Here is a 25597-nt window from a genome sequence, read left to right on the forward strand (position 1 = left end):
AATCCCACAAGTTTTGTGCCATCATTGGTTGCCCTTGCATATTTTGCCAGCAGGACAGACTATAGGCCATGAAAGAGGTAGAAGATAGGGGTGAAGGCTCCGTGTACGCACCAGCTGGACTTCTCCATGGTCAATAAGTTGTGTAGATGTTGTTCTCAGCAGTGGGGCCCAGCTTTCAGTTTGCAGAGAGTAACCCTTTGTTTTAGCATCCGCCTTGTCACTGGAAGCCTTACATGGCTCCAAGAGACTGCCCGTTGAGACTTCATACCCTTACTAGGAGTCTTCATTGAGATCACCTTCATAAATCCCAGGAAAATTTCACTGCACTAGGTTTCCATACCACCTCCAAATGCCACCCCCCTCCCCCATTTCAGCCATCTTTGCCCACAGAATTCCTCCACTCCCCCAACCTTTATCCCATCCGCTCACATCCTTCCCCTCCCCCAGTCCACCTGTAAAACTTACTCTATTTCCCTTTCCCAGGGAGATCCATGTGTCCCTGCCCACCCAGACCCCTTCTCTTTTGCCTAATCTCTCCTCATCTACAGATTATAGCTTGTTATATCTTACATAATGGCTAATATACACTTGTAAGTGAATACATACCAAATTTGTCGAAAAAAAGGCTTTCAATGTGCCAGGCCAGTGCTGCAAAGACAAGGACAGAGCGCTTGGCTTAGAGTTGGGAGCTAATAATATCTCCAACACTACACAGAGTAAAATAGATGCTTTCATACTGGCTTTGGAGGCATTGGACTCAATCAGATGACGCAGAATGTGCTGCGTCAAAATGTAGCACACCTGAGAGCAAAGCCTTACCTCCATGGTAAGTAGAGGGTTAATTTTATGCACAAAGCTTTAACAATCAGAAAATGGAAAAGAACTTGGCACATCAGAGGGACATCGGAAGGTCAGTGTGTCTGAAGTGCAAGGAGATGCCTTGGTGAGTCTGGACAGGAGCCAGATCTCCTGTTTAGACTTTATTCTGAGATCAACAGGAAGCCATTGGGGGATTTAAACAATAGAATAGGATATCACACTTTGACTTACACAATGAAAGGTGGGTGACAGATCAGGCGTAGGCAGAGGTATTCAAGTGACCAGTGCAGTAATTACCAAGTGTCTCTCCAGAGGGAGACGTTCATACGATGAGACAAACTATGATGGCTTAGATGGTGACAAAAGCGACAAAGCCAAATAGAATTAGATTTGAGACTTATTTTGAAAGTGTATTACAAGATTTGGCTATTGATTGCCTTTAGAAGAAGAAAGAACTTGAGAGCAAGAAGAAAGTGAAGGAACCAGAAACAATGTCAAAGGGCGAAAGAGGTAAGATCCATCAAAGATACATACAAGGCGTGAAAGAACTGCATTCTAAAAGGAGCTCACACACCACAAGTGACAAGTTACAAAGGTGTCTTCGCTAACAACTGAAAATTCTACTTGCAGCTATTTGAAGCAGAGCCATAGGTGCTCTTCTATGAGCATCCCTGGTCAGTTCCCTGTCACTTAAAATAGGTAAAGCCTCTGGTGAGACTTTATGAGAGGAATCTGTAGGGATACTTATAAAATGTTAAGGCACACATAAACTAATTCTTTTCTTATAATTATGACATCTTAGAGAAGAAACAGCCTTCATTAGAGACGACCAGCAGGTTTCCAGATGTTGGGGACAAAAGGCCATATGGCCAATGTTCAGCCATCTTGTCCAAGTCTGCACCTTTAAGTCTCTGTCTTTCCCACAGCTTACCTTTCACCAGAAACTAGCTGACCCTGTTGTGAGTCAGCAGCTAAAGACAGATAGGGATGGAGCGACCCTGTTGTGAATCACCAGCTAAAGACAGATAGGGATGAAGCGACCCTGTGGTGAGTCAACAGTTAGACTGAATCTAGATGAAGACAAAGCAAGATACCCTGTGTGGCAGGACATTACAACGCTGCCTGGATGGAATTCCCTGTGTTTTGAGAAAAGCCTGTAGCTGCGTTGCTATAGCAATACGCTTCCCCACCTTCTGAATTATAAAAGCTGCTGCCTGACTAATAAAGATTGAGAGTTTGACCAATCAGACTTGCTCTCCTTCTTTGTGTCTTGCATTCTCAACAGGTGACCTCCCTCCCAAGTTTTAGTCGAACCCTGCAGGTCGGGGCATCTAGAGGTGATAGTGTCTCAGGAAATCAAAGAATCAGGATTAGAACCCACAGGGAAATAGCAGTTGAATCTGCACCTGAATTATCACAGCTGGGCAGATGTGATAATTATCCAGAGACAAACCACCCAGCATCGGCCTGCAATAACCCCAAGTGGCTATCCGGTACACAAATACACTGAAACAGAGCTTCGGGCTTTCACTTTACTGATTGGATGTTATCACAGGCACGATAATAAAAATCTTAAATCGGGTAGATCAAAATGTAATTACAGGCAAACCTCCAAGTGACTTCACTATAGTGTGAACTGAGGAAGAAAAACTATACTTGCCAAGTAAAAGTGAAATCTTATAATTTGATTTCAGAAGGAGTCCCCTGATGCTGACAATGATAGACGAAGTTATTAACTCCTACTAAGAAAGAGCTTTTACTATAGAAACTGTCACCCACTGAACATGACCATGGAATGAGAGCTTTATAACTCTTGAGTTTCAATAACTAGGACCAGTTTTTTTATCATGTGAAATTGTAGCTGACCATGCCTGAAAATGGGGATACAGGAAAGAGGTTGGCTGGCAACATGTCGAAGCTTTGTTGATGGAGACATTTATGATCAGTTCATGAGATGTTTGGGTTTGAATTCCCCTCTGTTGCCACAGTCTTAAGATAACATCAACGCCTGAGCCTTGTTTTTATATTGACCACATTTGGGTGATGGTCTACTCATTCGTAGGGATGGAATGGGTTCTTGTTTACAGAGGGCTTAGGATGTGCTAAAGTGTGAAGGATCAACAGACCTGGATGACGTGGCCGGAGGTGGTGTTTGTTTGGGTTTTAGCTCTTCCTAATGTACCAAAGGAGGATGTGGTAATTTGATATATGGGTTGCCCTATGAGCAAATGTTTTTTCCTTTTTCTTTATGCAACCATTCCATAACCTGTTGTCGAGAATATAAAGAAACCCAACATGCAAAGGAATTGGTTGGATATTTTTTGCTATCATTTTTAGTTCACCTAGTGAATAACATTTTCTTTTGAGATATTTGTAATTTTAGCATTCACTTGACTTAAACAAGAGTATCATAGGTTAAAGGGTAGCCTGGGCTGCACAATGAGACACTGTGTTGAGCAAACAAACAAACAAAATTCTACTAATAAAACATTACTTCAAGAAAAGCACTAAATAATAGCACATATTTAAACCTAAATTTATTTTTATAAAGAAACTCTCTTATGAAAGATAATCTGCATTTTACAGAAGGAATATAAAAACTGTAAAATATGGTTGCTTATGTTGAAGTTGCTTGTAGCCCTTCACAAGAGATGAATATTAATGAGAAAGTAAATGGACTAAGCTGGGAGGTGGTGGAACTGAGGGTCACTTTCTAGACTTGGCTTCTAAATTATAATTCTAAAATTTCAACCCAGCAAACATTTTTGGTGTTTTTTTTTGTTTTGTTTTGTTTTTGTTTTTTGTTTTGTTTGTTTTTCTAGACAGGGTTTCTCTGTGTAGCCTTGGCTGTCCTGTACTCACTTTGTAGACCAGGCTGGCCTCAAACTCACAAAGGTCCACCTGCCTCTGACACCCCACAGTGCTGGAATTACAGGTATGTGCCGCTGCACCAGGCCCCAGCAAACATTTTTAAGTCCGGAGAATGTTCCAGGAATTAAGAAGTCTTCTGGGACATGTACCAGAGAGCAAATGTCACATGGAAGCTGCTTTGGCACCCTAGCCAATCACAGGGAGTCTACGTAGCTGACTAGAAAGCATTAGAAGTATGTTTTCATCCTAACTTTTAATAGCTTAGTATTTCCCTAGAAAGGTAGAGTGAGGTATAGGCTAAAAGCCTGACCGTTCATCTCTGCCTCACCAAGCATCAGCGTGCCTGTGGCCTGTTCTTTTCTACCAGCCTAAGGTAGGGAAACCTTCTGGATCAAGCAATAGAAGTTCACCCAACAGTGGCTTGTTCCTCAGGATCTTAGGCTTTTCCTCCTCACTGGAGTTTCTCATGAAGTCACATTTCCTAGCTAGAAAGGCCATGCAGAGCCTAAGGGTCTTCACGCCTGGTGATCTCCTGGGGTGATGGTGGGGCATGATTCTACTGGTCTGAAACCTGTACTTAAGTAGCAAGAGCTTATCAACGGTGTTCTCATTCACGAACGACAAAGCTGTTCCGGGCTTGCTTCTGAGCTTCAGCCACGTCAGCATGCTGGTATGGCTCCCCAGGGATTGTCACTCTATGCCCCACAGGCCATACCTAGCTCAAAGGCTGTTTTTGTAAATATGGTTTTATTGGAGCACAGCTCATTTGTTTATGCATGGCCTATGACTTCTCGCACATTATAATGGCAGGATCGCAGCATAGACCATAGAGCTCAGAAAAGTCTGATATATTTACCTCATTTTACCCTCTGGGAGGAAAGTTTGAGGAGGCTTAGTGTAGACGTGGCGTTCACTGTGGGTTATGTCAGCCATGGCCCCCCAAATTTGTGGAGACTGTTGATAAGGAAGAAAGAGAGGTTATAGCCATGTCTGCACCATGCTGCCATCCCCTGAAATGTGGGTCACCATTTATCCAGCAACTATAGCATTTCCCCTGTAGGCTTCCTGCTCTACCATGGCTTCAGAAAACACCAGCTATGCTTTGAGGACCTGAAGCCACTGGAACAGAATGTCTGTCTAAAATAATATCCAGGGGCCACAGGCTAGCCAAGAGGCTATGAGAGTGACATTGAATCTGGCCTCACATGCTAAGTCAAAGAGTTGAAGATTTACAAGTGAAAGAACCTGTAAGCTTTTCAACCACGGGGTTCAGTTTGGTGTTTCCAGTATTCCTGATGATACTGTGCAGAATTGTCTCTTTATTGTTAGCCTGTTAGGACTGACATAAAGTATCGCCAGATGGTTTCAACAATACAAGTTTAATTTCTCACAGCCCTAGAGGTAGAAGTTCAGATGCAGGTTTTGGGTTGGGCCGCCTTTTCTCAGTCTCCTCAGCTGCTGCCTCTGTTCTGTACATGAGCAGTAGGCCAAAGGGTCTGTAGTGTGTCTTCCTTGTGCTCTGAAGACAAGTTCCTTTTAGGCTATGGCTCTGCCCTATGCCCTCACTGAACTTTAGTTACTTCCTAACTCTTTCCAAATGGAGTCACATTGGGGTTATAATATACTCTGTGTGTGTGTGTGTGTGTGTGTGTGTGTGTGTGTGTGTGTGAGAGAGAGAGAGAGAGAGAGAGAGAGAGAGACAGAGAGAGAGAGAGACAGAGACAGAGAGAGACAGAGAGAGAGAGAGACAGAGACAGAGACAGAGACAGAGAGACAGAGAGAGAGAGAGAGACAGAGACAGAGACAGAGACAGAGACACAGAGACACAGAGAGAGAGGGGCAGTTGATAGGCAGAAACATTTAGGCAGGTAGATAAACTGGACTGCCCAGGAGATATTAGAAGCTGATAACACACAAGCCTAGTCCACACAGCTGTGCTATATGAATGAAAAATCAGGAATAGAGGCAAGACACATTATAAAGAAAAAAAAATGCAGGTCTTGGTAGTTGAAGTGAGTATAATCCAAGATCGCCATCCTCTGACTGTTGTGCTTAAAAGTCTCATGGTGATTAGGGAGTGGGACCAGCAAAGAGAAAAGGTAAACATCTTTGGGCAAGTGTGAAGATTTGGGATCCATTCAACGTGAGGTGCTCTAAGGTTATTCTGTTGTTTTGAAGAACCATTGGTTAATTGACCATTAGTTCATTGAGTACATGCTATGTAATACATCTCTCATCGAGAATTTCTCAACATTTTTAAAAAAGTAATCACTCCATCCCCTTCAGACCTATTTAATCATTTGCAAGAATGAGTATAGGGTACTGCACTCCTGCTAATGCCAGTCATGAATGTTAGGATTTAACCCATGTTTCTTTATTCTGATGAGTGGGGATGTTTCTGCTGCCACACCATGCTATGCCCACTGCCCTCTAAAGAGCTAGGTCATTGGCAATCAGTTCTGCATGCATCATGGTAATAAACATATTGTAAGTATCAACTAACCATGCGATATAGTTTTGTCCCCCATCAACTTGAAGGTGTCTGAGATGCTAGCTACAGGCTACACCGGAAATGTGCTTCATTGTCTGTTACAAGCCTGCTTACTCCTTTTCTCTTCTTAGCTTTCACTTCCTTCCGTTTTCTTTCAATGTCAGGAAGAAGATGAGAAGGCATTCGGAGAAGGATCTAATTATAGCACATAGACGTTCTGGAGAAGGCTGGAAGAAGAGGAAGCCACATGCCCACACTCTGAGGGTGGAGCTGACACTCTGCTTGGAGGAAAGAGCTAGACGGGAGACTGGAGTGCAGACACTGCCTAGAGCTACGATGGGGCACTGCCCAGACACTGTGTCTTGTAATTGCTTTGCTTGTGGACCACCTATTTACGTACTATTTTAAGAATTTGCCTCAACTGGTCCTCTTCAGCTTAGCCTGTAAGAAAAGAGCAAGTCAGAACAAAAGACCTTAAGGATCCTTCCAGCTGCTTCCTACACTTTGGCTTCTCATAACAAGTTTAAAATACTCTTAACTTAATGCTGCGAATTCCAAACATACAGAAGGATTCATTCTTTTGTGGGATTGAGACCACTGTTATTACTTGTCCCCTTCTAAGCTGTTTTTCCCTTTCATGCAGAGACATTTTTCAAGCAAAAATGACCCGGTCCAGGTGTTTTTTATTCTGCCTCCTCCTGTATGAATAGCCACTACTTGTTGCACATGACTTTAGGCCAATTAGCTATGAGTTAAACAGAGATGAGTGATGCTTGGATCTTATCCTCATAGCCTCACCTAGCCATGGGCTGGTGGTCAACTCTGGACGTAGACTTGTAATGGAATTCCAACTCCTCCATCAGCCAGCTCTGGCAAGTTACTTCAAGGAGTCAGAGTTCTGAGGTTTTTCTGCACAAATACTACTGGTACTCATGTCTACTTCACAGGTGGGACTGATGAAGTACCCAAGTACAAGTCTGATAGGAACTTCCAAGTAAATGTACCTACATGATTATTGTTGAGGGTGGTTCAGTTACTTTCTCACGGGTGTGACAAGGTGCCTGGTAAAAGCACCTTAAGGAAGAAAGGGCTTGTTTTGAATCATGGTTCGCGGTGGAAGAAGATACGTATTATGGTGGAAAAGGTCTGGTGTGGGAGTGCGATGTGCCTAGTCCATCAACGGAAGAGATGAATGTAAACATTTGGTTTAGGATTTTTTTTTCTCCATTTCCTCTGGAGTCCCAGTCCATAAGATGGTGTTACCCACGCAAGGTAGAGCTTCCTCACCAGTTACAACTCTTTGAAAACACCCTCAGGGATATGTGCCTTGGAGAAGTGTGTCTCCAAGGCTGTGATGAATCCAGTGAAGTTGACAATAAAACATCCCCATCATAAGGGTGGTCAGGCTTTTCCTTCTAAACTCTTTACTTTTATTCTCCATCCCACCCCATCACTAGAAGCCGCTTGCTTTGGTGTTTGTTTACTTGTTTGTTTAATAAGGTAGAGAGAGGATATTTTTGGATGAAGATATGGGGTCTGAACATAACCTGGACTGCAGAGGTGTTAGAGATGCAGGTGACAATGACCGTCTGCTTCATCTGCATGGCTCCATCTTCACACTGATGACCTCCGTGAGTCATTTCCGTGCAGAACAAAGACAAAGGGCACAATTACACAGGCAGTGCTCAGTGTCGAGACACTCTCAGGACATTTTCGGATGTCAGGCCCCGAGTCAGTGGCAAGAGAGCGATATGCAGGACAGCGACAGCGTCTGTCTCACGTGAAGCGCGAAGCCCAGCAGATGGCAAGCACATCCAATAAGGCAGAGCAGAGAGCTCTGGAAATGAGCGGGCTTGGATTTGGCTCAGGCTCTGAGGCAACACCTTCTTCCCCAGTGGGAATCTTACACGCGTGGTGGTGACTCACAGCTGTCCATACTTGTCCAAACCCAAGTGAAATGAACAACTGAAATGTTTTAAAGTCAGAAAGGAAATACACAGTAGATCCCCGAAGTCCGTTTGTATCGCTAGTTTAAAATTATGTGAGTTGAGAGGTGACTTTAACCTTTCAAAACTATTTTCTGGCTAGGAATGCTAGTAACACTGCATAATCTGGCAATGGGGGGTGGGGTGGGGGGAGGAGTGGATGTTTTTTCCCTGTGTCCTATTTTCAAAATGACAGTGAAGAGTAAAGTATGAAATTTGGGCTTAATGAAAACGCCAGCTCTATCAACTGTAGCAAATGGCTGGAGGTCTGAATTTCCAAAGCTGCCAGGGATCACGAGGTCGCCATGAGACTGGCAGGTCTACAGGTTAGCAGTGAGCTCATATATAAATAACAGCCAGTTGCGTTGCCATCTGTCCCAGATCTGATCTTGTAGCATCCTCTGAGATTCAAGAGGTGGTGACTGTCTCTTCACAGATGAGCATGCCGATGGTTGGATGGCTAAGGCCTGGCCTTAGCCCCATCCTAAACAGTAATAAGCTGGATGCTAGGTCAAGACCAAACCAAGCAACACACTCAGCCCTTTGTTGCAAGTTTACCCTGAATTACATCCTATTGACTGTACCTTAACCAAAGAGAGCTAAGAGGAGAGCATGGAGAGACATTGAAGAAAATGATGGGAGAGGCCAGGTAGCTTATGGACACCCTTTAGGCCAGGAGGAAGTCAAAGTCAACCGCATCCAGCCGAGCAAGCATGAGGGACATATGTCAGGCGAGTTAACAGAGGGCAGCACTCCTAGGGTTTGCTTTTCTTGTAAAGGAGGCATTGGCTGTCATGCCAGGGGGAGGCACTTCTGAGGAAAACAGTAACATGATCACTTCGAGCTTTTGGAGAAAGTGGACTTTCACTTTTACCAATTAACACACCACCTCTCTCTCTCTCTTTTGAATTGGGCCCTCCCTTCCCGAACCGCACCGTGACAGCACAACGAATTTGCCAGCTCTTTGTAGTTACTGAGAAAGGAAGTGGTTGCTTCTGGGTCATTTATGAAGTGCAGCTGCACATTCAGAGGGGCCTCCACCCGGCCTGGTCAGCCAGCTGATAGCTCAAGAATGAAACCACTATCACCAAGACGTGACAGGGCTCTTTGGGCTCTCTCCTCTGCCTCCCCCACCCTTAGGAATTTGTCAGGCATCAAAGCAGAGTAGAAAGCAGGGCACTGAAGCAAAGGCAGTGCCAGCCAAAGAAGCTTCTACCACCTGCTCTGCTGCTCTGGTTTACAAAGACTAGAGCCAAGATTTGCTCTTCCCACATTCCTTCTCTCTCTACCCATAGAACAAGAGAACTGCTGTTTATGATAGTGACGTGGGAATGTTAACATCAGATAAGAGGATGAGAAATTCTGTCTCCACCCCCATGTTCCCAGACACCTCGTGGGAGACACTTCGTTCCTGGCTTCTCATCTCCTCCTCTTTTCACCCCATGGATCTTGAGTCCATGCCTTCCCCTTCCTCCCAGTCTTACATGAGGCTCCCAGTCTGTTTCACTTGAAAAACCCTAGCTCCCCAGGTCCAGGTTGGCCCACCACTTCTGCGCCTTTTATGTTGTACCCGTGTTTGACTTGTGAGAAGCCTACCTGGCTTTCTTTGTTCAGCATCGCTGTTGAGTGCAGCGGTATGGACTAGGGTTCTCTCAAATGGTCCATGAGTGAACACAAGTCGATGCATGGATGTAAGCTAGTGTGCTTCTTCAGCTCACTAGGTGTGAGTACTAATTGAGAGCCTGGCAATGTGCCTTGTAGTGAAGGCATGAATATGAGTATGCTTGGCATTCAGTTGCCATGTAGCAGAAGGAAGGGAATATTATAGCTCTCCAGAGAAGCAGAACTTACTAATGGGGAATCTCTGTCTGTCTGTCTCCCTGTTTCCCTGTCTGTGTCTGTCTGTCTGTGTCTATCTGTCTCCCTGTCTCCTTGTCTCTGTCTGTCTGTCTGTCTGTCTGTCTCTCTTTCTCTCTCTCTCTCTCTCTCTCTCTCTCTCTCTCTCTCTCTCTCTCTCACACACACACACACACACACACACACACACACACACGCACGCGCGCGCGCACACACACACATACCCCATTTTTAAGGAATTGACTCATGTAAAATCTGCACAAACACAATGGGGGGGATATCTCAATCAGAAAAATGTGTGTTCAAAACTATGAAGACCTGAGCTTTAGCCCCAGAACCCCCACAGCAAGCCAGACCTCATAGCCCAGGATTTATATTCCAGTGCTGTGGAAACGTGGCCAGGTAGATGACCTGGCACTCACATCCAGCTAGCCTAACCTAATTAGTGAGTCTCAGGCCAAGGAGATAGCCTGAGAAACAATACTGAAGTTAACCTCTGACCTCCTCATGTATGAGTACTTGCACACTCATGAACATACACACCCATGAACGGACAGCCAGAGACAGGGATAACATACATGAAACTATTTTTTAAAAAAAACTCTGTAAGACAAGACTAGATACCGAGATGAACTGGCACTGAAGCTCTAGTCAGCGTGAAGGAAGTCTTTAGGCTTTTGTCTTTAGGCTTCAAGGATTCATGTGTATTTTGGATGGAGATCTGCTTTGTTCAGTCTGCTGATTTAAATGTTACTCATATCTAAAAAAAAAAAAGTCAGAGTAAAACCCAGACTGCACTGGCCTACACAAGGTAACACATGACAATGATCACACAGTGATGACAGGACAGTGAGTGTCTGTCTTCACTGTCTATCTCCAAGGTGAGCTGGGTCTGTCAGGAGAAATTTCTCTGTAAGTTTGCCCTCCAAGCTAACATTTGGTCATGGCTCCAGTGGCCATACCCACAGGAATGCTGATCTCACAGGATCTGTGAGTTGTGTGATCATTTTAGAAAAGTAGAAAAAAGATCTGACCAACTTGCATGAGGTTCTTCAGCTGATAGGAAGCAAAGGTCAAAAAGGAAGTACGGCCTCTCTACTGCAACAATTTTCATGTCCTTTTTCACTACACCATGATATATTTGATAAACATATTTAGTTTGAAGCTTTATGTTTTTTAAAAAAGCATTTATTTAAATGCTGATTCTATGATACCTTTGATACTGTATTCATTACTTTTCTATTGCCGTGATAAAACACCACGACCAAAGCACTTTATAGAAGGGCAAGTTTAATATGGGTTGATGGTTCCAGAGGGATAAGAGCCCATCGTTGTTAATGCAAGGATTATGGCAGCAGGCAGGCACAGCAACGGAGCTGTAGCTCAAAGGTCACATCTCAAACCACACATAAGAAACACAGAAAGCTAACTAGAAATGGTACAAATATTTTGAAACTTCAAAATGGCAAACTTTCTCTAACAAGGCCTCACCTCTTAATCATTCCCAAAGAGCTTTCAACTGCGGGCCAAGTATTCAAATGCCTCAGATGTAGGGGGGACATTGTATCCAAACCTGCAATGATGCTAAGGATTAACTTTCCGCTGTTTCTACCTCCTGTGTTCTTACTATGGAAAATGTTGTATAAATCATATGGTTTATGGTTTAGATATGGTTTGTCTCCTTAATGCATGTGCTGGAATTTTGGTCACTAACACAGTTGAATCCCAAGTGTTTAGAATTTTTAGAGTGGGGTCTAATGAGCAATGCTTAGGTCATGTCTTTACGAAGGGATTATTGCTGGAGTATGTTAAGGCTCGCTCTCTCTCTCTCTCTCTCTCTCTCTCTCTCTCTCTCTCTCTCTCTCTCTCCCTCTTCCCCCCTCACTCTCTCACTCTCATACACACACAATATCCTGCAACACAGCCAGAAAGTGGACATCATTATCTACCAATGTCACATGTCACACTCTTTGGATTTCCCAGCTTCCAGAATTGTCAACCAAATAAGCTCCTTTTCTTTCTTTCTTTTTTAAATATATATTTTATTAATTTATTCATATTACATCTAAATTGTTATCCCATCCCTTGTATCCTCCTATTCCTCCCTCCTTCCCATTTTCCCCTTACTCCCCTCCCCTATGGCTGTGACAGAGGGGGACCTCCTCCTCCTGTATATGTTCATAGGGTATCAAGTCTCTTCTTGGTAGCCTGCTATCCTTCCTCTGAGTGCCATGAGGCCTCCCCATCCAGGGGATGTAGTCAAATATAGGGCACCAGAGTTCGTCCTTTTCTTATTTGCCAAAGGTATTTTGTTGTAACAACACAATTGGATGGAGGCAGTTAGATTTTCTCATTAAGAATCGCCCCCTAGCTAGGCACAGTGTCACATACTTGCAATTCCAGCACTCTGGGAGGCAGAGGCAGGCGATTTCTGTGAGTTTGAGGCCAGCCTGGTCTATAAAGTGAGTCCAGGACAACCAAGGCTGCACAGAAAAATACTGTCTCAAAAAACCAATAAAATAAAATAAAAATATTTAAAAAAGAAAACAAATTACCCCCCCCCTCACACACACACACACAGGAAGAATGAGTGAAACATTTCCTATTAGTCCTACAGCCGGAGAGAGCCATGATACTGAATCAATACCCTGAAGGGGAAGCTCCTCAGACATCATTATTATTACTGAATTTGTCAAGAAAAAAAAATGTCTCTTCTATTCCAGACAGACACGGAATGCCACAGTCACACGTCATTTTCAATGGGCAAGGCAGGATTTTTGACACTCTGAGATCTGCTGTCTTTGCTCACTACATAAAGAATATTCTCTACACAGGATGTTCTTTTTTAACACACTCAGTTTAAATGGGCATTTGGGGAAATGTACAACAAGTAAAAAATGTTTTGTACCTGGCGTGGCAGCTCTCAAAAAAAAAAAAAAACAAAAAACAAAAAACAAAAAAACGCCTGATGAACACGTGGGAATTCAGTAACTTTACTGACAGCTTGCTATAATTGTCACTTTACAAGATGTAAAATGAGTAGTGTCATCATCTGTCTTAAGGACACAGGGGAGAGAAAATAAATAGCATTTATGGCACGGCTATTATATGGCAGTTAGTACTATTTTACTTCTCACAACACCCCTCCAGGCAGAGCGTCATTCTCCTGAAACAGAGGAGTAAAGTCCGCCTCAGCAAAGATTCAGTTTACATTGCCCAAGATCACGTGAGCGATAACACTCGGAAGTCAGCCCAGATTTCTTTCTAAATACAAAGACTGATGTTTTATAGTGCATCTCACCAAAACCCCTACAGAGGGTGCGGGGATACAGCTCTGAGGGTGGATTGGGTAAGGCGGGAGGAATCTCTCTCTGCATGTTCCTTGAGATAGACTTTAAGAGCAACAGTTGATGTTTTTCCAGGGACAGAAGTAACGAGTATTTAGTGAAAAAGGAAGGATAGAGCAGAATCTGGAAAGAAAGGGAGAGAAGCCGAGCCAGCTCTCACGGAGGGTTAGTGTCCGCTTGATACCCTGGAGGCCGTGACCAGTGTGAATTATGTACAGATCTGATGATAGACAGGTGTAGGAATTAGGTGAGAGACCTGGGCAAGTGTCCTGAAGAGAGACAGAAGGGACAGAGTGGGAAGGTGACTGACCAGTCAGTTCAGGCTGGCACAGAAACAAAGACACACAATCCAGGAGGAGGAAGATGGAGGCTGCTAAAACTCATGAGCTGGAGGTCCGAGTAAAGAAGAAAATAAATTAGGAGGAGAAAGGTGGAAAAAGGGGTCTCTATAGTTTAAGTAAGGTTCGCTCCCCCATGAACTCATGTTAAAGTTCCTTTGTGAATTAATAAAGGACAGAGATTGTTTATTGATGGGTGGGACTCTGGGAGGTGAGGCCTAGGGTAGGGTGACAGGGAGAGACATTGCACCATCACCAGGAAGCCACCAGGGAAGCTGGTAGTGCCTTACACTGGAAAGAAGTCAGGGCTTCATACGGCTGAAACCATTAAAGAAAGTGAGGAAAAGTTCCCAGAAGTGGAGGCAAACAAGATATGAAGCAGAAAAATTAGAAGCTAATGCTCACCGAGAGGAAACAAGTAGTTACAAAATGAATAATAAGGTATCTACTAAAGAAAGATTTCCATATTTTTTAAAAAGCCCTTAAAGGTATTTCATTCCTAGTAATTTAAAATGTTATACCTATGCTAGGATTCACCTAATCTGCTAAAACACAGCATAGAAGAAGAACCCCCTGCCACTCCCCCCAAAACCCTAAAAATCAAAACAAAAAAAACAACAAACTACACAAATACGACGTTATTTAATCAACCATTTACTGTCATGGTAACAGGCTTGTTGCTCAAAGATACCATGTTTCTCTGTGTGGTTCATAGTGCCAAGCTGAACAGGTGAAGTGGCAGTTCACGTAATAGGTAAGGACTGGGTGAATAATCGGTAATCAACATGAGGTATCAGAGGAAAGTCTGTCCAGCATGGAACCATGAGCCACATTCCAGGCCCATGACCTGGTATCAGGTTAGACAAGTAGATCAGCAACTCTGCTCTGATTCTTGCTTCTATTTAACTCCAAGGTTTTGCAAGCCTGGAACTTCCACTTACTCAGGACAGATCGCTAGGGCTTATCTGGTGTTTATGAATGCAGAACTCACTGTACTGTCATGCTTCGCCTGAATCAAGAGTCCCATTACCCAGAGAAGAATGCGGAGCTCTGTAACACTTGCCCGTGCAACCTGAGTGGTCTTCTTCTTCTTCTTCTTCTTCTTCTTCTTCTTCTTCTTCTTCTTCTTCTTCTTCTTCTTCTTCTTCTCCTCCTCCTCCTCCTCCTCCTCCTCCTCCTCCTCCTCCTCCTCCTCCTCCTTCTTCCTTTTCTCCATCTTCTTCCTCCTCCTTCTTCTTGTTAGCATTCTGCTTAAAAAGGAATCACAGAATGTGTTATTTAAAGATTATATGGGTAAGTAACAGAAAAAAAAAAAGAGTATAGAAGGTCAACCACAGAATACCTCTAGGAAAAAGAACTCCAGCTGTCAACTGCCTGGAAGCATTTGCTTTGTGATCACTTTAGAAGTTCACTTGGAAATCACCTTGGAGTCTGGTGACGTTCAATTAGATCATCTAGGAATATGGTGTTTGGGCTCTGGAGTTGGGTGTGGGGGCAGCTACTCATGTGATGTGCTTGTGTTACTAAACTGCTCTTATATTCTCTGTATTGGATTTTGTTTCCATGACTCCATTGGAGACCCCAAGGCACTGTGGTAGTTCCTTCAATGCATGACCTCCAACAGAGCTTGCATTAAGTCTGGAAGTTTTCTTCATTTTCTGGTCTGTAGGAATCACACTCAGGTCCCATGGAACCAGGAGCTGACTACACAGATGCAGATTTAGAGGACAGCAGATTTCTTGCTTCTTCAATCCATGTTCCATGTTGGTTGCTGGAGCCTGTGTTGTTTACTCGGGGTAAACAACAGCATTCACCCTTGTGAAAGGCCATGTGAAATTCTCTCAGCTCCTGTTTGGGATGATGCAAATCTACAAATTCTTATGCAATAATAGTAATAATAGGTCTTAAAGTAATGTACAAATGTTTTATTTCATCCTCGCAAAGGTCTTTTTTTTTAATTTATTTTTTATCATAATTTATTCAGATTGCATCCCAATTGTTATCCCCTCACTTGCATCTTCCCGTTCTCACCCTCCTTCCCTCTTTTGCCCTATTCCCCTCCCCTAGACCTCTGACAGAGGGGGCCCTCGTCCAGATAGCCTGCTTCCCCTTCTTCTGTGCGCTGCTGGTCTTATAACATGGGACAGTTCAACTTTCAAAGCAATACACCAAGGGTTGGGCAACTAGCCAGAAATCCCCTACATCACAGCTAATAAAGGGAAGTGTCTACATTTGAACCCGGCTGTACTAGTTGCTTTTTCTATTATTGTGATTAAGAAAAAAAAATCCCAAACAAACGTATGACCAAAATCAATTTGGAGAGGGGAAGGATTTATTTGGCTTACACTTCCATGCCACGCTCCATTGCTGAAGACGACAAGGCTAGAACTCAACACAGAAACCTGAAGCAGGAACTGAAGCAGAGACCGTGGAGGGATATTGCTCACTAACTTGTCTGGTTTGGTTTCTCATATACCCTGAGACCATTTGCCCAGTGATGGGACTGCCCTCCATGAGCCTCCACATCAATCACCAGTTAAGAAAAGGCCCCACGGGCTTGCTTCTAGGCCAACCTAATAGCGGCATTTTCTCCGTTGACGTTCCCTCTTCTCAGGCGACTTCAGCTTGTGTTAAGTTTATTTAAAGAAATTAGCCAGCATACTAAATCCTCCAACAACGTGGAAGTTGTTGGCTCCATAGAGTGTAGCACCTGACCTAGTGCGTCAGAAAGATTGGGGGTGAGCTTAGCAAACTGAACTCACCCTTGTGTGAGTTCATATGCATGGCCAAGCCTGACTAGGCTAGCATAGGTAACTGCCCAACACTGTGTACACTCCACTTCCTCGCTCTGCCCTTGATGCCAAGAGTGAAAAGAGATAAAGGAAAAAAAAAAAGGGGGGGGGGAGCAGGTCTAACAGAGGAAGAGAAATTTCTCTAGTAAGTTCTTAAGATTCTGTTTGAGATTCTTGGTATTGAGGAGGGAAAATCAGGTCTCAGCACGAAGGCGAAAGTAATGTAAGGAGAATTGAAAACAATGCCTCCGAGAGCTCGAGGGTGGCATTCACACAAAGCAGAGATTGTATTTTCTCTACCTGTGATGAATTTTGTGTCATCTCCGGAGTATCATGTTTATGGGATATAACACCGCATTCACAAATGGTTCTGTGCAATTTTTGTTGTTGTTGTTCTTGATATGACTTTGTTAAATAAGGAAAATATTTGCCCAGTGAACTGTTTGTTACAAATAAACAATTTCATCTAAATATTAAATCTTAACCCTTCAATGCCCAGTGAAGACAATAGGACAGAAAAAAAAATAGAGAAAAACGTGGAAATTTGAAAGCCAATACAACTATGATTGAGCTAATATCCATCAAAATCAATAAACTAAAAACACTCTTTCCTGTTTTAAAAGCATTGTAGTGAGCTCATTTGGGTTGAGTCACATATAGTTTCTATTATAGTAATAGGAGTAATTATACTAATAATACTAGGTTTTAAAATAGTTTATATTTTGTTCTCACATTTTTTTAAAAAATCAATGGGACAGTAGCGGACAATTCAGTTACCAAGAAACCACCAACTTAATCTGTCTGAAAATTTGAGATGTGGCCAGGGCATGGCGTAATCCCACGAGTCAGGAGGCAGAGGCAAGGCTCCAGGGTCTGTGGTCAGCCAGGGCTGCATGGAGATTTTTAGGTTATCACGGATGGTGTTGCAATTCTTTGCCTCAGAGTAACTGAACCCCATCTGCAAAGTTGTGCTATGAGTTTGTAAGTGAAATCTTTAATGAAAACCACTTCAAACCCAATGATTAATTCAGCACAGGAGTAAAAAGGAATTAAAAATGTTTAATTGACTAAAATGCGCCAAGGATATAGTAAGACCAAATTCCAGGGACATATTAATGAACATCATGTAAACCTGCTTCATGTCTTACCTTCTCACTATGGTTAGCCAAGTCTTTTTCTGCTATGATGTCTGTCTGTCTGTCTATATGTTTGAAATAGGTAATAGTGATATGGCTGGCCTCAAACTCACATTCCTCCAGCCTTGGCTTCCCAAAGCTGGAACTGTAGGAGTGTATTATTGCCACTTGCTGCAGAGTGTTTGGAATGGGTACTTAGAACATGCCCAGAGTTTACCACCTAGCTGGGGATGGCTACCAGTAGAACGTCTTTCTCATTTATCATACATAAACAAAATTTATGATGGTGTCAGTTATAAAACAAAATGTGGAAAAACTTCTGTGTTTTACAATTAATGCAATACAGTATTTGCACTTCCATCTCTGTCTTGATGTCGGAAAACAACATTCTTACTAGACTGTTTATGTTCATATATGTATGTATCTACGTGTATGCATGTATATATATGTGTGTATGTGTACCATATATGTATGTGTAGATGCATATGTATATGCACATATGTACTTGTGCATGTATATGTATACATGCATATATACACATAACATGTGTATGTGCATACATGTATGTGCTTATGTATGTATATGAATATGCGTGTGCATATGTATATGTGCCTGCATGTATGAACATGTATGTGTATACATATTTGTATACGTGTATATGTAGGCATATACATGTATGTATATAACTGTATGTGTTAAAGGTGTAGGGCAAAACGTGGCTTACAAGGACATTTGAGAATAGATGGGAGTCATAAAAAAACATACTAATGACATGGGTCCTGCACTTAAAGGACAGAACATTTCTGGAGCTGCTTATAAACCGAATCAAAATTACTACAGCCAGTCTGCTAAGCATCCACTTGTTTGGTTCTCATTTGTTGACATTAGGTAGAATGTGTGGGCTACTGGTAAAATGGCATCAATTCTCTGCAGGGGTTTACCTGCTGGTAAGAGCAGCACTCACAGATAAGTACAGCTTGCTATCTTACACACCATGGTATGCACAGTCTAGAAACCGTATAAGGAAAATGAGCTCCCGGGAAGGAGAGCGAGCAGCAAACCCATGGTAGGAGTCTCATTCAGTCTGTTCTCGATAGCCTTGTCCTCACACACAGCTGGGCATGTAGAGTCGTCCGTCCCTCAGCTGTCAGGAGACAGCATCTGAAGGAATAAGTTTGCAAGGTTCCTCTTCACTGTGAACTCATGCAAACAGAACAGAAGAGAAAACAATTAAAGCCTGGTATGGATTGCGCGCTTTCGTTATTCATAGAATTGGTAAACTCTTGCTTTTTACACAAAAACGATACTTAAAGAGAAGCTGAGATAGGGCAGTTCTCCTTATAGGACTGTTCAAGTGAAATGAAAAGAACAATTCACTGAAACAAAAGGGCGAACAAACCTATCTATCATAAAATCAAAAGTCAGTTAAAATCAGTCTGGGAGATCAGAAAAAGGAATCTTTCTCAAAGAAGTTTTGCCAAGGATGGTCTTTGGTTCCTGATAAACTAGACACAAAATCAATTCCATTCAAGACTCACTCAACTCTTATCTCCAGTGAATGCTAATGGTGCAATAAAGCTTTTATTATGCAGGAGAGACTATGACGAACCTTGACATTTCCAAGTTGGCCATCCATTTTTTTTGCCCATGGCTTTTCCTTGCCAGATAAGGGCCTTCTTCACGTGGCACAAGTAGCTTGAGACAGATTAGTACTGTCCCTTCCTTGTTTTATCTGTCCTTTCACCAAATGGCCTCCTTCCTACATCTGCTATCTATTACACACCCACGTTTACAATCTGAGTGCCACACCAGTCAGCTTACTCACAGGTTAGGCACTAAGGCTGGATGATTTGTCTTTGGACTTTCTGGGATTTCCGGGAGAATTTTAACATAAATCCTGTTTCCTTGTGATACCAAATTCCAAATCAATTGCACAATTCCTTGGGCAGTGATTGCTGGTAGTGAGACACAAGGAAAGATGAATATAGTGTCACTCAAAGAGCTGTCACCACACACACACATGGCCACCATGAGCTACTATTGTTTATTTATCCATCCATCCGTTTATTTATTTAGAGGCAGGGTCTCACGTAGCCAAGGGTGACCTCTAACATACTATGTAACTAAGTATGACCTTGAACTTCTGATCCTCCTGCCCCCACCCACTGAAGATTTCAGGCATGTACCCTCACGTCTGGAGCTTCCTGAATGCTAGACCAACCCTGTACTAAGTGAGCTACATTTTTCAGCTCCATCACAAGTCCTTAAGTGTGCCTGAAATGTGGAATCCTCACGTACCTACTGCCCTTGCCATGTGAGGGGTTCAAGTCCCATTACAAACGAAAATGATTTGTGCCCCTTACTGTCGTGTATGTTTCTACAGATCTGACTGCATTTGCACCATCTCCACTTTTCTTTGAGGAGAAGAATCTCTCAGGCTCTTTCTATGATATTCCAAATGAGTTCTTTCAGAGCTGGTTCATTCTTCCCAGACATGCTGCTACCGTCTGTATGTCTGGAACATAATCTCTGTTTTTCCTTCTTCTTTTAAACTACCTCATTAGTTGTTCTTCCTGTGTGTATACACAGGTTGGACTGTGATAACACTCTCAGTTAAAACTAATATAAATAATTGCCTATGAGTTTCTCTTTGTTTATTTGTTTAAATTTATTTTTCTGTTTGTTATGTAGTCCAGGCTGATCTCAGATTGCTGGCAAAACTCCTGCCTTAACCTCCCAAGTGCTTGGATTATATTGACACAACACCACACATTAATTAAAACAAAAGTTTCTGTGAAGTCAGGAAACCTGAAAGACGGGCATTAACTCTCCTGTGATATGCCACTCAGGAGTAAGTCTAGAGCCAACTAAAAGAGTTTTTCCACCAAGGAAGGTTCCTACTGGGAAAAGGAGTGTTGCTAGAATGTGCAGCCTAGGCTACAGTTAGGAAACTGACAGGTTTCTTGAAAATCCTGGTAAGTTAAAGGATAAAGTCATAAAACTTAATTACTCTTTTCCTGTAGGGTAGGCAAAAAGGCAAGAATAATTGCTAAGGCTAGAGTAGGACCAGGTGAGTTTGTCTTCACTTCAGTCACCATATACACAAATCAGGAAGCAAGTCCATCCCCGAGAAATACCTAGGCTACAGTTATGAGGTCTGTAAGGAACAAACGGAACATTTCTTTGCTTGCGTGAGCAAGGACAGTCTACGTATGTGCTCTGGCTTGATGTAACCGTGTCACATGCTCCTCTGGTTTCTTTTAGCCTACAATGATTTCATGTAATTGTGCCATTTTGTCTAATAGCCTAGTGTTACCTTTTGTCTGTGATTTGATAGTCTTGTTTTCTATGTGTAATTATATGAGTATCTTTAAGACAGCAATATAAAGAATTTTTCCTCTCAGTCTAACTATCTGGGTTTCTGTTCCTCTGCCCGCCCCCCCCCCTTTTAAATTGCTGCTCCTAGGAAAACAGTCATTAGACATTGTTATCTTAAACCATTTCTAGCTGAAGTACAGACATGTAAGAGTTGACTGTCTGTGTGGGCTGAATCTCAACCTTCCTAACACTGCTGCCCTTTAATACAGTTCCCTGTGCTGTGGTGACACCCTCCCCCCCAAACCATAAAGTTATTTTTGTTGCTGCTTCATAACTGAATTTGCTGCTGTTATGAACTGTAATGTAGATATTTGTGCTTTCTGATGTTCTTAGGTGACCCCTGGGTCACGCACAACCCACAGGGAGAGAAACAGTGGTCTAAGAAAAACTGGATATAAAAGAATATTCTAGAATCTTAGCAGCCACGACACTTACATAGACTTTCACTGGTGAGGAATGCTGATGCAATCCCAGCTCTCATAAGGCTAGGGCAGGAGAACTGTTGTAAGTTCGAAGCCAGCCTTGTGTGCATACAGAGTTCTAGGTCCCCCAGGATTACATAGTGAGATCTTGTTTCTAAAAGTAGAAAAACAACAACAACAAACAAACAAACAAACAACATGACACCAAATAAAGATTTAAGTTCAGCCAAATAACAAATAAGTGATCCTAATTGGTTTCTATTCCACTTTATCCTTTGTTGTTGGTGTTTTTCAGCACTGGGGATTGAACCCATGTACTTCTACATGCTAAGGAAATGCTCCAGTACCAAAAATAAAGAGTCCAATAACACTAATACTTCACTTGCCTCTAACAAGAGAGGCTGTGTAGGCAGGGTTTGGGCTGGTGCACATCCAGTGAACATTCAGCAAAAACGGGAGTCATTAAAGAGCGAAATGTCCCTGGTGCTTTCAAGGGAAACCACATGATCAGCAAGACCCTGACCTGTTCCAGCAAATAGTACAAAGGACACAAGACACAACTAAAGGAGCCAGGAGTTTCCTGGTGAGTTCTTAAAATTGGCCCCTAAAGAACGGTGGTTGACTGTAGTGGTAAAAAGGGGGAAAGGCCTTGGCTAAACATACTGTTATTCACCCTACAGAAAAGTATAAATGAAGAGTCACTAGCAACAGCAAAACATGGGAAAGGAGATAAACTGGATGTAAAGGAAGATTCTAAGTATTGTGTCAGTTGTTGGATAATGAAAAACAAAAACAAAAACAAAAACTCGCAGATTGCCAGTTCCTCTAGCTCTTCAGCCCTCTATATCCCCAGCCCTTTCTAACAGGGCATGATTATGCAATTTTAATGCACTCTCGCCTCTCACAAAGAAGACAGTCTACACTCTTTAAGCTCTATGTGGATCAGTTTCTCAATTTGTACTTTGGTAGATGTCCCAAGACCATCAGAAGTTAATACTAAAAATACTATCAAGAAAGAGACTGGCTACACATATTTAACCAAAAAAGAACCTATGAAGGGTTTATGTCAAATGCTGCCTGGTCTTATTCAGCTTCTACCACAACGTAAGGTTCATTGGTTACCATTGTCTATTAATTTTTGCTCTATGCTTGTTTAACATACTTTATGTTTTCTAGATTCTTCAGGGTTCTGTCTGATGTTTGCCTATGGCTTCTAATCCACTCCATATTTAATCTACTCACTGATTAAAAACTTGTCAGCTTGAAACATAACCCTCTGAAGCGGAATAAAACAATAGGGACATTCATAGGGACAAAAGACATAAACTCTCACATACTTAATTCATGGATGCTGTTACCCACCCAGTCTCTCTCCTCCCCTGCCAACAATGTATGGAATGCGCCTAACCTCATATCTCACCTTACACAAGAAATCATCAGGTGCTGCATAGTGTTAAGATATCTCCAGAAACAAGCTAACTGGCCATGGATCTGACGCTTACATGGGGAAACCCCATTACACAAAGAGGAAAGCCCCCTGTCATACTTCCAATGAACATCCCAGACCCCTCCAAAACTCTGATAAAATGCCCACTCTTTCCTACCAGTGTGCAACTGAGTACCTGAAAGCAATATCCTTTCAGTTTCCTCACTGTGTTGCCTTGGCTGTCCTGGACTCACTTTGTAGACCAAGCTGGCCTTAAACTTACAGCCATCCACCTGTCCCTGCCTCCCTGAGTGCTGGGTTACAGGCATGTGCTACCTCACCTGCTTCATCTGTTCTTTCTAATATTTTTTTAATGAGAAAACAAAACACAAACAAATAAACAATGTTTAGTTTTAAGAGTCTTAAGTGTATAACACCCTAACTCCATAAGACCTAGCTACATTCTAGAAAGGTCCGAAGCTCTGAATAAAAAAATCATTTGTGTTTCCTTGTTGATTTAATTCTCTTCTTCTTTTTAAACAGAATTTGCTAACATCTGTTGTTTCCATACAAATTTAACAGCCAAGTTATACCATAGTGATTTTGTGCATGGCTTATGTGCTTTGTTAAGCAGAAAGTATTAAATATTTATTGCAACACAAAGCTGGGCATTCTTTTGGTGATGGGTGGTCACCCTATTGTGACCACTGAGAACACAAAAGATTCGGAAGTTAGGTTTCCATTTATTTATGACACGTCCACCACTCATCTCTCTTTTTCAGAAGAGGGTGATCCTGAACTTCTGACCTTCCAGCCCCCACTTTGCATACTGGAATTGAAAGCATACTGTATCACCCCCAGTCTGAGCTTTCAGAAGTAAAGAACACTCTACATTATCTGTTTTCCCAAACTACTCAAGGATTTCAAATAAATTATTGTAGGGATTCGAAATATCTTAAATATCACTTGGACTGTTCTATTTGTTTTCTATAACAAAGATTAAGCCAAGATCATTGTTTTGGCTCATTAAAAACCAAAAACCAAAAACAAAACTGAACAGATGGTGAGTCGAGGCACATGTGGAGAAGCCTTCCTGCATCCTGATGGCCCTTATTCAACTCGTGGATCACTATGTTGAATCATAAATGTCCTTCGGCAAATGTAGACTACAGAGCCTAAGGCTGTTCTTATTCAGTATAAACAACGTAGCTCTGGAAGCACCAGCGTCCTGCGTAAGGACTGTTTCTTCACTTTGTACTTTTGTGACTGCCTAGTGTACTGCATTACTAACTCCGATGCTGCCCTTGTTTTTAAAACAGGGGCCCACATTTGACTCATAGTGATGTCTCTTCCTTGGATTCACATTGCATTTGGCCATGCCTCTGTTAGCACAGTGAATTCCCACTGCAATTCCTTGGCTGACAAAAGGGAGGCCTGAACACCATTAACCCGTCCCTGTTTCAAAAGAAACAAACACATCTGTGGATTCTCCATGATAGCTGTAAACTCAGTTTTTCACCTTTTCATCCTGTGAAGAACTCTCTCTAAAGCCCAGACACTAAAAGCTGGGAAAATCTGAGGGGATGGGCTACTGTCACTGGACTCAGAGAAGCTACATTAGCTAGGTAAATGCTTGTAAAGCATATCTTGTGGGCACAAGCAGAAGCCATAAGGAAATACTCTGGAGAACAGATAGTAAGGAGTGATGCCTGGTCATAAGAAAATCCAAGTCTAAATGTGCAAATCTGAGGAAGTCAAGACACTAGGTAATGGAACTCTTCTGAAAACAATGTGATTGCTGGGATGGGATAAACACAGTCCTACTGAGAACCAAATATGGGCTTCTGCGTGTATGAACATAAAAAGACATTTGCAAATTACCAAACAAAGCGGGAGACCCCAAGATTATTTAGGACAGAAGTTGAGAGAGCGGGCAAGAGCCTGCCTATTGGGAGGCCTGGCTGGACATCTGCAAACCTCTGGAGAAAAGATCTAAGCTAGGCACACACTTTAACGCCAGCACTTGGGAGGCAGAGGCAGGCAGATCTCTGAGTTCCAAGCCAGCCTAACCTGTAGAATGAGTTCCAGCACAGCTGTACAGAGAAACCCAGCTCACCTAGGATAAAAGCTTAAGAACCACCACAACCAATGGCCCGTTCTCCATCATCCCTCCTCCAGTGAGACCGAGTATTCCCATAGAGCTGCCTCTCTTCCCAGCATTTTAGGAAGACATTTTCTTAAGCTCCAGGGAGGCAGCAACCATTATACTTGCGAATGCATAAAAGACAAGCATATGACTGTGAGCCGAGAGCTTGATTTCCAGAGCTCTCTTGAGATTAAAAACTCTTATTAAATTTTTATGACAGGGAGATGGTGGTCACAGTATACAAAATTTCAGTGAAGCAGAATAAGCTCTGTGGATCTGTTGTGTGGCATCATGGCCACCATTAACCACATTCCAGCATGTCATGTTCTGGAAATCACCAATAACACGTTTGGTATTAATACTCAAAAAAAAATTATATGAGGTAGAACATACACCGGCTGGATTTAGGCATTCACACACAATATTTATGCATTTCTAAATATGTTGAACTCAGCAGAACTCAATACGGGTGTGCAAAGTTGATCGGTTATAGATACGTTAATAAGTATGGTACTTGAGTACTTCAAGCACCACCCCCATCTCAAATTATATGTAGGACGTCTCTGGTTTCTTCTCATAAGCACCTTTC

The sequence above is a fragment of the Acomys minous genome (assembly GCF_964271855.1).
Source record: "Acomys minous genome assembly, chromosome: 3".
NCBI classification, from domain to species: domain Eukaryota; kingdom Metazoa; phylum Chordata; class Mammalia; order Rodentia; family Muridae; genus Acomys; species Acomys minous.